This window comes from Opisthocomus hoazin, chromosome 11 (assembly GCF_030867145.1).
Source record: "Opisthocomus hoazin isolate bOpiHoa1 chromosome 11, bOpiHoa1.hap1, whole genome shotgun sequence".
Lineage (NCBI taxonomy): Eukaryota > Metazoa > Chordata > Aves > Opisthocomiformes > Opisthocomidae > Opisthocomus > Opisthocomus hoazin.
The window spans coordinates 4640670-4654679 of record NC_134424.1 but is presented as its reverse complement, the minus strand read 5'-3'; positions in this window follow the sequence as shown (position 1 = coordinate 4654679).

Sequence of the window (14010 nt, the reverse complement as noted above, 5' to 3'; positions counted from 1 at the left end):
AACTGACTGTGAGGATGACAGAAGTGAGGGGGGAGAGATGGGGAAACAACCTGAATCTTCCCACGTGTGCAAGCAGTACAGTTCACAGGTAATGCTGGTCTCAAGAGGGGAGCTTTTTAAAATGAGAAGTTGACATACTAGAGCTGCTTCGTTTGAACACTGTGGCAGGCTGCAGAGATTCTTCAGCGTCTCTTCCACCAGATGAACTCTTTCAGCACATGGTTGCAGTGGGTAACACAACGGAGAATACAAATGAGTTGCAGTCATTATGCAGCTAGCTGAAGTTTCTCTTGATGCTTGTCAAAATAACCAGCTCTGCCAACATGCGGTGGGGTAGGCACCTCAGTAATGGTGTCACTGAAATGCCAGCAAGAAAGAATTAGACAGCATTTACTTTTAAGGTGTTTGTTTAGTGATTTCTTTTTTTTTTTTTTTAAACAGTAGCTCTGTAATCCTTGTTTAGCAGTAGCAGTCGTGTTGGTTTTCAGCTGTTTGTGCTGGATCAGAATACAGGGGATGAGCCGTGTGCGTCTGCTGCTGTACGCCGTCTGCAAACCGAGAGCTGTCCTCCGGTGAGAGGCGAGCCGCGCAGCACGGCGGGGTACGCCGCACCATATGTCTGCTGCACCGTGTGTGCGAGGGGAGGGGTCCCCACGAGAGGGTTTGCTTTTAACAGTTACAAGGAAGCTGTCAGAAGAGGTGGCACTTCTGGGCTCTGATTCAGCAAAGCTCGTGAGCATATGCTGCGGTGCTTTGCTGAATCAAGGTCTAGCAGAGAAACTTGTCAAAAGTGTTTTACTTCTGTCCGTGCAACTGTCATGCTAATCTTAGGCCTTCCAGAAACTTCTGTGTAAAGTAGATTTTTCTAATAGTGACTCTCGAATTTGAAAGAAGGTCTTATAATGTATTTCAGTTGTAGACTGCAAGTTAAGCCATACTGATTTTCCCATTTCTTCCTTTAAATTGATACTGTTTTCCTAGAAAGTAGCACGAAACCAGAACCTTTATTAAAAAGAAAATGTTACACCCTTGTGTCACGTTAAAGCAACAGCCTGTGACATTAGCATGCTTGTAAAAGCCTTGCCTTGTGTCTCCAAGGTGGATTGCCTCATAACATCTGTGTCATCTCTAGCATGACCATTGCCTCTGAAGAGCTTTCAGCTGAAGCAGAGATTGTGAGGAAGAGAAGGGCTGATGACTTGCATGGGAGGCCACTTAGTGAAAACTAAGCTGAAGCCATTTTCTGCTAGAGCCTGTTTCGTTGTTCTAAATTCTTGGTAATGGTGCTGGTGATGACTGGGAAACGTAGTCTTCAAATGCAAAGGGAAGATAAACGGCGTTCCAATGAACTGAGCGGGTCTTCTCACTGCACACACTACAAGTGACAGCTTACTCTAAAGTAGTTCTATCTCATTTTCCGTTAAATAATAAAATACACTGCTCAGGCACTGATTCTTGTAGATGAATAGGACAAATACCTGTGATCGCAAATGGACAATAGCTTTCATGAGTATATATGCTGCAGCAGCAAAGTGAGATAGTTAAATTTCATGGTCTCACGTATGTAGTAGATGTCCTGACTGTGCATTTTTATATAAATAATCATTTATTCACACCAATTTTATTTCCTTCAGTCCTAAAACTCAATGTGGTTTATGTTTAGCATTATCACAGGAGGAAACTATTCCCCTGAGAGCAGAAGCCTAGTGAATTTTCACGTAAGCACCACAATAGCATTTCCTTCCTTGTGGAGACGGTAGCATTCAGCAATTCCAATTCTGCTGGGAACTATAGCGTGGCACCATTATAGAAAATAATTTGAGCGGTTATGTTCCTAAGTACTGTTACAGGCAATACCGTGCTGAGCATTTGAGGCAAAGCAGGTGTGATTTTTATCTCTGGTTTAAGAAGAGTGCTTCTTTTTCTGTTTATAAAGATGTGCCTCAATCAGGACCCAGTATATAAATATATCTAAGTGAAGATTGATTTAAAAAAAAAAAAAATAAAATAAAAATCACCTGCCTGTTTGTAAAGGGAGAAAGAATGTGATGTATGAAGCTCCTGTTTCTCTTCTTGCGAGAAGCAGATCTGTGCACTCAGCCTGGGGTGTCGGGGAGGTAGGTGGTATGGATAATGACTATGAGGTAGTATAATCTTCATATCAATGTGAACTTTTAAGGCTTTTGCAAAGGGGAATGTCCACAGCGAGAAGTGTGAGCAGGTAGAAACAAGACTGATTTTTCCCTAAATGGCTTGATGGCAGCTAGAAAAAACGTTCACTGCATTACCACTGGGGTATTAGAAAAACTGTATTGACTCTTCTCCACGTGAACCTCGGACTGTTCCTTAGGAAGCATGCAGCAATTAAGATTAAATATACATTTTTATATTGGATGTATCTCAACATCTTTGATAACATATTGATTCTGACATATTGATTCTGTTTTGTACTGTAAGCTTGCTGGCCTGCGGAGATGATGATTTTTTTGAGGGACCAAATATTATGATTCTAAGCGCTGCAGAAATTCTTGTCTGGAATGGCAACTTCTTTTGGTACTGAAGTTGAGATGCAGTGGAAAGTGCTCTTAGTCCTGAGCCACCTTCCTGCCCAGCAAGTGACTTAGCTGGATACTTGGTTCCCGGTGTGCACCCCACCGGTGTAGCCCTTACGTTGTAGAGAGGCTCATAGAAGCATTTTGACCCCATTGCAGTTCTGTGCTGCGTGGCTGTCCCCTGTGCGTGCATCCCTCTGACCGGGAGAGGTCAGCCTGAAGAAGAGAAGGCTGCGAGGGGACCTTATAAATGCCTACAAATATCTGAAGGGTGGGTGTCAGGAGGATGGGGCCAAGCTCTTTTCAGTGGTGCCCAGTGACAGGACAAGGGGCAATGGGCACAAACTGAAGCAGAGGAAGTTCCGTCTGAACATGAGGAAGAACTTCTTCCCTCTGAGGGTGACGGAGCCCTGGCACAGGCTGCCCAGGGAGGTTGTGGAGTCTCCTTCTCTGGAGATATTCCAGACCTGCCTGGACGCGGTGCTGTGCAGCCTGCTCTGGGTGACCCTGCTTGGGCAGGGGGGTTGGACTAGATGACCCACAGAGGTCCCTTCCAACCCCTACTATTCTGTGATTCTGTGGGAGCCAACGGACTGCATGAGTATTTGAACACCTGGTCGTCTCTCAGTTGGGTTGCTGAGGCTAACTTCCCTAGTCTCTTGTGCAATAGTAATTAACATCATTTATCCGTGCTTGGGGGAAACGGTGTGTACATTCTTGGTAGAATGCACGAAGATGTCCAGTAGTTATGGACTTTGGGTCTGCTTATTCAGTGGGAGTAACTACAGAGTAGTCCTCCACGTGTAGTCCATCTTGCTTTTGAGTGACCATCTTCTGTAGACAAACCTTAAACTAATTCATCCCTAGTCTACTAAAAAGACTCGATGCAACATAGCGCTTTAAAATGCGAAGTTGAAAGACAGTGCTAATGTAACTGTATTATTTATCTGTAGTTGATATGTGTTTACGGGCTTTGGTCAGGAGTGAAGAATTTGTTGTTTTAGGTATTGCAGAAAATCAGTTTTGGTTCTTTCCACCTCTATATTGAAAATATAAAATCCAGCTTGGTTACAGAATATTAGTATATAATTTTTCCAGCAATTTTAAGTGCAAACTGTCTCCAATATATATGAAAATAGCCTTTTTCATAGAAGTAAAATTTCATATAAATAGATAGTTAGTAATTCAACGTCTGCTGTGTAACATGCATTATGAAGTTAGTGCTAAACAGATTTTGATTTTTTTTTTTTGAAAAAAAAAACCAACACAGACTATGACTTTTGGTAGCATATTATGAAGCAGTGCAGTGAAGAAACAGCAAGTTCTAAACATACAGTCCTGTTAATACTGAAGAAATTTTTTGATGAAGATTGCTCCTAAAAACTGCCCTATGTATACCATCACCCCTGAAGCTTACTCACTGGTCTTTTGGGATATATACTGGAAGGCTTTTACATGTGATTAGCTGTAACTTGCATGCTAAAATCAAACATGAAAACAGGATGACATTTTTATTTCTGCCTGTACCGTATTTATCTGGATTCACTGGGCTGAAGGTGCGGTTAATGGGAAAGGTATTGCAAAGCTGCTGAAGTAAAATCAGCGCAGGAGATGGTGGTGCGTGCCCTGTCTCTTTCAGCCTGGAGGGTCCCAGACTGTTCTTACTCCTCAGATGGAAGCTACAATATTCCTTTTCCTTAAGGTTTGATTGACTTGTGGCACTAACTGAGGGCTGGGGGAACAATTATAAGATGCAAGACCACCCCTGTAGTAGGGGTAAACCTCTGCCCAAGAGTTCTCTGTTGGTTTAGGTTAGTGTTCCCTTCAGTGCTGTGTTGACTTGTTCCAACTGAGCACCTGCCTTGCTGGGCACTGCATGGTCAATTATCAAAGGGGGAAAAATAAATAGAAATGTTGCTGTGAAGCTGCCTTCCCCAGTACCAGATCTCTTTCTCCCACTGTACTTCGCTTAAATCGGAAGGATGAAGTGTGAGCTGCTCCTCAACTGGAACATTAATCGTGAGAAATGTACACAAAGCTGTTTTACCGTGTCACTTCTTGACACTCGGGCCTGGTGTGTTGTATGTCATGGCCGTTGGATCCTCTTTGTTTGGCCATCTCAATATGTGGCGGAGAAGCTATTTTCACTCCTGTTGCCTTTTGTAGGGTGGACACACAAGGAGTCATCTTGCTGGAAAAATGAGACCTCTCCGTTGAATTGAATGGCGGGTTTTGGTGAAAACCTTGCTTAATCATAGTTTTGGGCATCATTTCAAACAAAATATAAATCAGGCCAGAACTGTTTGAACTCAAGCCCAAATCTGCCCCAGTCCGAGCCTTACATATTGCACTGAAATCCAAACTTGCCAGGATTTGGTAACCTTTACAAACACTTCTTACAGCTCCAGCGAGACACCTATTTCAAACATTTAATTTAAACTCTGTGCCATTAGAAGACTTGAACTGCCCCTTTCTCCAGCTCTGCAAGGTAGGGGGGGTGTGGAATCACTGTGACCTTTGTTTGGAATCTCATGTGCTCTTATGGGAGGGATTTGCAGTGGAGCAAAGTTTTGTTTTGCCTCATGGCTGGGGGAAGAAAATACTTGTGAAGTATTCCAGCCCTAATTTCACATGTGATGCCGTGGATAACTATAACACTACCAAGAGAGAAAATGTAATAGGACTTGGCATAGAGCAAGATAGCATTTCAAGAAATGAAGAGCTGTGTTTCTTCTGGAGGCATGTTGGTGGTCTGGGGGTCCTCCACAGATGTAAGAAATAATGAAACAAGTTTTATGTTTGCATGAAGTTCTGTGGTTGTGCAGTGCTTCTACAGAGAATCGAGAAGATGTAGAATGAACCCAAAGTTCCCATGGACTTCACTGGCTCTGGGATTTTGCCTAGCCTCTCTGGAGATCTTTTGATGATAACGTGCTAGAATCCTGTTAGCCCTCTGAAGTACTGGCAGATATGTTGTGGCAGAGGTGTGTGTCCTGTTTGTAGGGGTTTAAGGTCCTGACTTGATAGTTAACCTTGAAAGCCAAAGTAGAGCTGTCTATCGATCTTACTGGCTACAGTGGATTTAATTATGCTTGTTTAATGCAGGTACTTGATTAGTACAGTGGTTCTCCACCTTACTCCGATAACTTGTTTAGTGCCATAATTAGAGAGGATGACAACAGAGGCTCCGCTATAGAGTAAATTGGTGAGAAATTTTGCTGATGAGGCTCCTAGAGCATTGCGCATCCCACAATAAAGCAGCACACAGTGTTGTCTGAGCACAGCAAAATTGCTCAGGAATGGTCTCGTACGAGATGTTCTGCTGTATGACCAATGGAGTTTGTCTTTTGGGGGGTACAGAGACAGGAATCTCAGCAATGAAACCTTGCCTGCGTGTATTTCACAGGGTTTTTTCGGTTTAGTGTGTTCCTTTGCTGTTTTTTAAAGAAATTTCCTGACTTGGTTGAGTCATTTGGTTGCTAACCTTATGTTCATGCAATAGAATTACTGTTCAGCAAGTACCTGGTAAAAGCAGTGGCATTTGGCAGCAGCTCCTGGTCATTTGTCCAATATTATATTTGATCTATTGGAAACAAATGATGTAAAGTTTCTGCAAGGGTGTGGAAGATTCCCCTCCACTGGTAATACATGGCCTTGAACTCATAAAAAAGCAGTTTGCTTAACCATTTTACAACAAAAGCTCAAATACAGGAAGACGGACACTGGTGAATATTTCTCTGCTCTTTTTGTCTAGCTAATTATTTTGCTCATTTCTAGCTAATGCTGGAAAATAATTATTTTTACAGACTGTTTTATTTTTTTCCAATTCTAAGTACACTTTAGATTTGCCGATACTGGTTTGTTCTTCAAACTATGCTACACATTATAATTGAGCTTTTATTTTTAAATATTTTCAGTTGTAAGTTTGGAGGGGGGGAAGCGCCTTTGTTTGCTTAATGAAGTTGGCTTTATGGATCCATATAACATCAGTGCCTTAATTACTACAAATGGATAATAAACACTTCCCTGTATATGAGAATGGGAGACACACAGTGTGACTGTCATTAGGAACAATTGGATTTTCTCTTGATAAGTTGGTAAAAAATGTAAATACTACAAATAACCGCCTGAGGGCATGTTAGATAACCATGCAGCAGAACTCATTTTTACAGAAATTGCTTCCTCTGTTGGAGTTGAATACAGAAGAAACTGAATGTACATTCATGCATCAGTTGCAATATTTTTTACGTTCTTTGTGAATGTTTTGTGTTAGGGTGCCTGGTGTATAGCCTTCCTGTGTTACTGGAGGAAAGAGCTGAATATTGGCAAAGGAGCGGTTAGGATCCAGGTCTTTTTTTTAGTAAGGCAGAACTCCTTGGCTTTAGGCAATCGAACCAACCCTGTGTTCCATGGGGTATAGTCAAAAAAGTTGTCTTGTTCTTCCTATGTGAAGCAGCTCATAAGAAGTCTCTCGTGATCAACAGAGCAAAGGGAAGTTGGCCTTTGCATTTCACAAGCTTGTTGAGAGGCAAACCCTACCGCTTGCTGGCTGGGCGGGTACATCACCAGCCGAGATGCCAGCTTTTCAAATGTTTTAGCAAAAGCTGAATATCACACTGCTGTTGATTTCAAGGAATGCAAACACTTCTGTTTGGGAACATTATGACAAGTTTCATTTAGCAAGCATGACCCTTTGATTGGGGACTTACTTTAAATGAATCAAGAATAGGATTCATCGTTGGAATCTGTTGGATCTGATGGAGTTCCTGTCTTTCTAGATCTGTATGGATGCTCTGAAGATCTGCTCTTGATTGCTCTTTTTATGCCTTCCAAAGGTGTAACTTCTGCAGCCCACAGAGGGCCAGCACAGACCTTTGAGAACTTCAGAGCTGTAGAACAAATGGGCAGAACCAGCCCAGAGCTGTCAAAATCACGATACTACTCGTGGATTCCCTGTCGATATATAGGGAATTTCAACCTCGCTGGAGTCTGTTCACTGAGAGCAGAGAACTGTCAGAAATGCACAGGAGAAAGGCAACAAGATAGCAGAGAGCTTGTGGTTAAAAGCTTGGATGAGGTTTGAGGTGTATTTCCTCTGACATACCAGTGGGTCCTAATGGGACTGCTAGGCGACCTGATCCAGGTGCCCAGAGGGGCACACTGGTTGCTTCCGTCTTGTGTTCATCGCTGTAGATGTCAGTTTATGGTGTCGTACTGGCATTGGAATAGCTTTGTGCTTTGTTGTCTCTGCTGTCCTCGTGGTATAGTGTGCCTTTTTTCATTTGTCAATATGATGAGCAGAGCTTCTGAGGACTATGGAGAATGTAAAGGCTGCTCTGGGAATGGTTGCAATTTGTTCTGTTGTTGCATTGCATTGTGAATCTTTGTTTCATAGAAAGCTGCCATGACATAAATTGAGAAGAAGGCAACACAAGATAAATTAGCTGTACCATCCTTTACATGGAAGATTTTATGATGTATTCTTCTCCATATGAGGCTTCCATCATACCTATCTCTTAAAACGCAGACTGGTGAATAATGGCTTAGGCAAGCAATAAATACATAATGCAATGCCACCTTTGAACCTTGTAGCTTGTGTGTAGGTCAAAGATTATATGGGTTGTAATCATGATTTATGCTTTCAGTCTCTTGATATTTCTGAGCATCTTTGCTTGTCTGTTGGTATGACTTTATTCTATTTTTAGGAGGCCACTATGATCCTTCTGATACTACTACAAAGTGCATTCTTTTCTGACTATGAAATAATTCAAACTTTGTGTTCAATATACAGAAACTCATTGCATTCCATAAGGCAAGCATATTCAGAAAAATGTAAATAAATATGTCTATGCAAGTGTCTAGATTGAAGTTTAACAGCTTGTTACAGATAGGATTTGACTTATTATTGGTAACAGGCTTAGCAATTGTCTATATTTTTAGCAAATAATGTAAACTTACTTCCTAATTGCTGCAGAACAATAATTACACAAAGACATCTTGACATCTTCCGTATTAATCTCACTGGTTGATTTGAAAACTTAAGCTTAACTGATGAATGATGGCTGTATCTTGGCGCTTCCAAGCTTAACGTTATTTGATGTTAAAAGCGCATCAATCAACCCTTAAGCATAACTTGACAAAATAATTTGATAGTGGCAGATGCTTGTTTTCATGTCTCTGGCTGATGCTTTGCTGTACCTGAGGTATAAGCTTACCTAGCTTATGGCAAAGAGCTTTCTGACTTGGTGAAAGCAAATACTGTCATTCAGTTCCACTCTCTCCTGGCCTTGCTATTTGGCTTGCAGGACCTTTGCTGCAAACAAAAGAAACTTGTACGCAGTGCCTCAGAGTACTGGTTTCCATACAGAGCTCTGTTCTTATTCTCACCCTTTCAGGCTAAACTGCCAGATTTAGTGACGGGTGAGTGTGTTCTGTCTGCTGCTGCGAAGCAGCTCCGCAACCTCTGTTTGCACCGTGGATGGGCTCATTTCCCTGCTTGGTGGTTTCCTTTATGCTCTGCAATGTGAAGTTAGCTGCCCCGTGGAGCAGTGGGTGCTCTTGCCTTGCCTTATTTTCTTGTAGGACCACCTGGGGTGTAGCTTTCGCGCTGTGCTTTGTGCTGATATTTGGCAGGCTAGTTTTGTGCTCCTTGTTCTCGAGTCCCAAGCAAGTTCGTTATCGGAAGAAGTTTGCTTTATAATATATATGCTCAAACAGTGATGCAGCAGCTAAGAAAGTCGATGTATTCTTTCTTCACTGGCGTGCTCATGGAGGTTTGTCACTCCAGAGGTAAATGGCAGACATGATCCCTTCCCTCCTTTTTCGGTGTGTGCTTGTCAAGTGTGTGTGTTTCCACACGTGTGTGTTCACTGTGTTTGTGATGTGTTTCTGAAAACCTTGGGCTTTGTCTGGTTAGGCTTTTCTCTGGCACTCGATGATTTGTAGGGTGAGGGGCTGCTGGCTGTGGGAGGGATGGGGGGGTGGGTGTGCAGCCTGAATGTGCTGAGGGGCTGGGTGGCTCGGAGGGCAGCTGGACTGCTAGCCCAGCGCTGCCATACTGGGCTCGTACTGGCACACCGCAACTCCAGGACCAAGTTATGTTTTTAACCTGCTGCCTCTAAAACACGTGACCAATAGTTTTCAGAGCCATATGTTGTCTGTTATCCCTGAATTTTAATCCAGTATTAGCTGTATTAATAGAACTTTTACTTTGTGTTTCAGTTCCACTGATCTGTATAATCCCGTTGACTGCCTGGGAACTCAAGCACAGCCCGTGGGAAGAGAACCTTGGAACAGCAGCAAACGTAAGTGGTGCTGAACATACACAGTTAACAATCAAGTGTAATTGCAAGGAATAGCGTTTGGCATAGATGACTATACTCCAGCCCCAGGGCGCTGCGGCAGATGCAACATAAGGTTTAATAAAATATAGGTCCCTGTTGCCAGTATTACTATATAAGAGTAATAATAACACTGAGAGTGAAAACATCCATCAAGAGCTGACAAATCTGACACAGATCATACATATGCGTATGCACATACTAAAGATGCTACTTAAATCTGATGGAACTGCTAATAAAAATTCTTTAGTGGTCTTAATGAAACATCATTTTGTGCTTATTACTCCTTTCATGTGAGGTTATTTTTGAGAAACAATAATTTGAGCGTTGTTGGAAAAGGTGCTTGTAATTACAAAAGTAAATGGCAATATGTTGCCTGATACATCATAGGTACAATACCTCTATTCAGAGAGGAGCTTACAGCTAAACCTTAAAGTAAAAACTTTAAACATAGTGAACATACATGCTTACTTTTAGCACAGAAGCTGTGCCTTTATTGCTGCATATTCCACCGAGAAACCCTGCTGGACAGACAAATGACTCTTGTTTCAATTTGTGGGTGGCCCAGTTGCATGTGGATGTTTTTTTAGGAACCAGAGAAAGAACACAGTTAGGATTATAAAGAGTTTGTGTGTGGGTAGTGTGTGGTTTTTTGGTTTTGTTTTTTTTTCCTAAAAAGTCACAAAACAAATACAATGGAGGGCATTCCTCTGAGCTGACCTGGCTGTTGCTGCTGTTAGTCCCGTGAGTACCCCGCTGACCTCTGTATTGGAGCTGGCAACATGGCCTGCAGGATACGTCCCTGACTTGTGGTTTGGGCAAGCGTGACAGTTTTGGCCGTAGTCTGATGGGCCGTGTTGTCCTCCTTCCTCCTCTAGAACACCTATTCAAATACAGTGTGCTAAGAGATACTGGTGAAAAAAAAGTATGGGCATGAGTGGGTGGTGGGAAGCTGGACATAGAACAACTTTTGCGGCAAAACCCATTAGGTGCTGGTTTACTAGTTAAGTACAAACAACAGCAAGCTGCATGTTACATATGGATTTAAAATGGTAGTGTCAATTAATAATAAAGCCTATGGTTCAGCTGAGTATATGTAGCCACTTTCCAGCTGTACTTGTTCTTCATTTACACTGAACACACAGCTTCAGAATTCAGCTTTCAGATCAATGTTTCTGCCTTGAATTTTGAAACTTGGGGTGAAATGTAAATGCTGAAATGTAAGCTGTAGATCCCAGCCTCACAGGTCTCTGCTATCCTGCCAACTTTTGACTCTGTGGTCTTTTTTTCCCTGTTGGGACATAGCTGCTGGCCCAGGGACCGGTCACACCTGGGATGCTCTGGGACTGTATCCCACCAGGCAGAGTCTCAGACCCCTCTGCAAATCGTGTTCTCCCTGTTCTGTGGCTTGGGTTAAGTAAATTCTCATGTTATCAAACATGCTGCCACAGTCTACATGCTTAGGGACTTCTATGTGCGATCCATCAATTCACAGCAATTCTGAACACGATCAAACTGCTGACGGTAGTGGGAGACCCAAAGGAGACTGGGTACCAGTGGGAGACCCAAAGGAGACTGGGTACCAGTGTGCCTGTGACCCATCAAGGCTGGTTGAGAGGCTGGGATTAGCTTAGTTGGGCTTTTGCTGGGGCCTGTTGCAGAAAAATTGTGCTTAATTTTCAAACAAACATCTTATTTGCACTCAGATGCTGACATTTCTGTAAACCTGTTGCAGATGCTTAAACTTGGCATCTGCTCCAGTGGGGGTCATAACACAAGCGAAAGAAAACCCAGCCATGAGGCTTAGAGTCTGGGTTGTTGCTTTGAACAGGTGTGCTGATGGTAAGCTATGCCATAGACTTCCACTTCTGCATAAAAGCAGAACGCTGTTGGAACATTTAGTCTTTGACCTTCCAAGCGAATACCTTGCAGAATGTTGGTGTTGTACGTTCCTTTGGGGAGGCTTAGATGGGGGAGAGGCCTTCTGAAATGAGTCTCTGGACACAACTGTTCAGGCTTCCAAGGCTCCTGCTCCGGGAGTGTTCAGAAGCCTGGGCCTGTCCTTGAGCCTGTCCTTGCGCTTCCTGAGCATTAGGAACTAAGTGGAAATGCTTATTAATTGTTATTGCTGTCGTAAAACTTATAGCAGCACCTGAAGTACACAAAGGTGCTTCCCAATTCAGGAAGGTGATATATAGGCCACAGCAGAGATCATGCTTGTTGAAGCTAATATTCTTTAAGTGTGTTCTTTTTGTATGTTATTAGATATATTTGTAGCCAATGACCAATAAAAACAGCATTGGATTTTGCTGGGTTTTTTCCCCAAAAGTGTGATATATTCACAGTTTCCGAAGAGGAGGGGTTTGTTTATATTTTATTGCTCTGCTGCAAGAGCTAATATATTAAACATTTTCCCAAAGGAGATCTGTGGTCTTTAATTAACTATATTCCCATAGGCCTATAATATAGCATTATACAATATTTGGTCAGTAGCCTGCTCCCCTACTCCTGTGTAGGCCTTATTGGCTCTCATTTCCTGAGGGAGCATTATGAGTGCAGACAGGAAGAATGCATCAAATGAAAAGTTAATTGTGTTTAAGCTGTGGGTGAGAGGGAAACAGGACTGAGACTTCCATTCTGTTGTGCCTCTATAATAAGAAAAGCTAAATATACAGTTTCCTAGGCCACTAACCCAGGAAAGCAGGAGGGAAAAATTACCTCGGTCACAGAAAGGACAAAATATAAAATATGCAAGCAGCCACAGGAAACTTCATACTTTAGTTTGAAAGCTAGTTACAGGATGATGGAGGTAAGAACGTGCAGGTATTCGTAGTGATTACTTCCTGAGGAAGGATAAAATCCTGCCTGCTTCCCAAAGGCTGCTGTGATTTGTCCTGTTATCCAAATTCTGTTGTGCACAAAAGCAACGGTGAGGGATGGAATAGAGGAACTTGGCCCTTTACAGGTTCGTCATCGATCATTACAGTGTGTTTGATGTCAGGCTGCGGGCAGCTTCATGCTGAAGCCTTGGCTGGTGTGGGTTCTCTTGGGGGGAGCCAGCTGGGGCACATCTGAGGCTAAATTGTGAGCCACTTCCAGCAGTTCCGAGTGCTCCGCACCCTGCTACACGGCTTACTGACACAAAAATCTGTTTTGTGCAGGGACACGTGTTCCCAAGTGGGTGATAACATGAGAAACAGCAGCTGTTTCAGAGGAGGATTTCCAATAGCCTTCTCATTTGAGATGTTCCCGATTGCTTAGAAGACATTTTCATTGGAAAAACTCCAACTGTCAGCAGCAATTTACCCAGCAAGGGTGTGCTGTTTTCTACCCTAGTATGGTTAATGGGGCTTTGTGGAAGTGGGTCCTCAGATGTCTGCTTGATCTGTGGAAAGGTATTTCCCCCCTGGTTTCAGTGAGATTGTTCTAGACTTTTATTTTTGAGTTTAAGGTTTTATATGAACTAAAATTTGTTGAAAACTGCTGGATCAGAAAGGCGCGTGGCTTCTGATTTAGTCCTGTGCCTTCTACCCAAAACACGCGAAGTCTTAACAGAGCACTGGAATTTCAGGACTGCTTTAATCCAGATTTCTTTGATACTTGACCATAGTTTACTCAAAAATTCATAAACAGAGATTATGGCTCGAGTGTGAGGTTTAACTTTAGTGAAAATGGATTATGTTTGTCTAGAGTTTGTCACAAATTCTGCCTGGTCATATTTCAGGCTTGAATGGTAAAGGCTGGCTCCAGAGACAGAGCTTCGTTAACTCCTAGTAAATGGAGAATGAAGTGTGGGAGAAGGTGGGGTTGGGGAAGACAGACAAAAATGTGACTATGTATTAATTCACTTGAAATTTGATTTGAATATTGCCGCAGTCTGTAGAGTGCACAGACTAGCATTCATTGAGTAAGGGTGGCTCAAGACCCTGCCCAGTAATGAGCATGTGTGCTCTTGTAAATCAAAATTATTAACTGGTGTGCTGGGATCTAACGTGCCAACTGCACATGGCAAGCTACCTCACCATTGTGGTTTTATTACTTGGATGGTTGTAACCTCTAGAGATCTTAATTGAGATTTTATCGTACTGTTCATACACTTAATTAAAAAAATCAGCCCC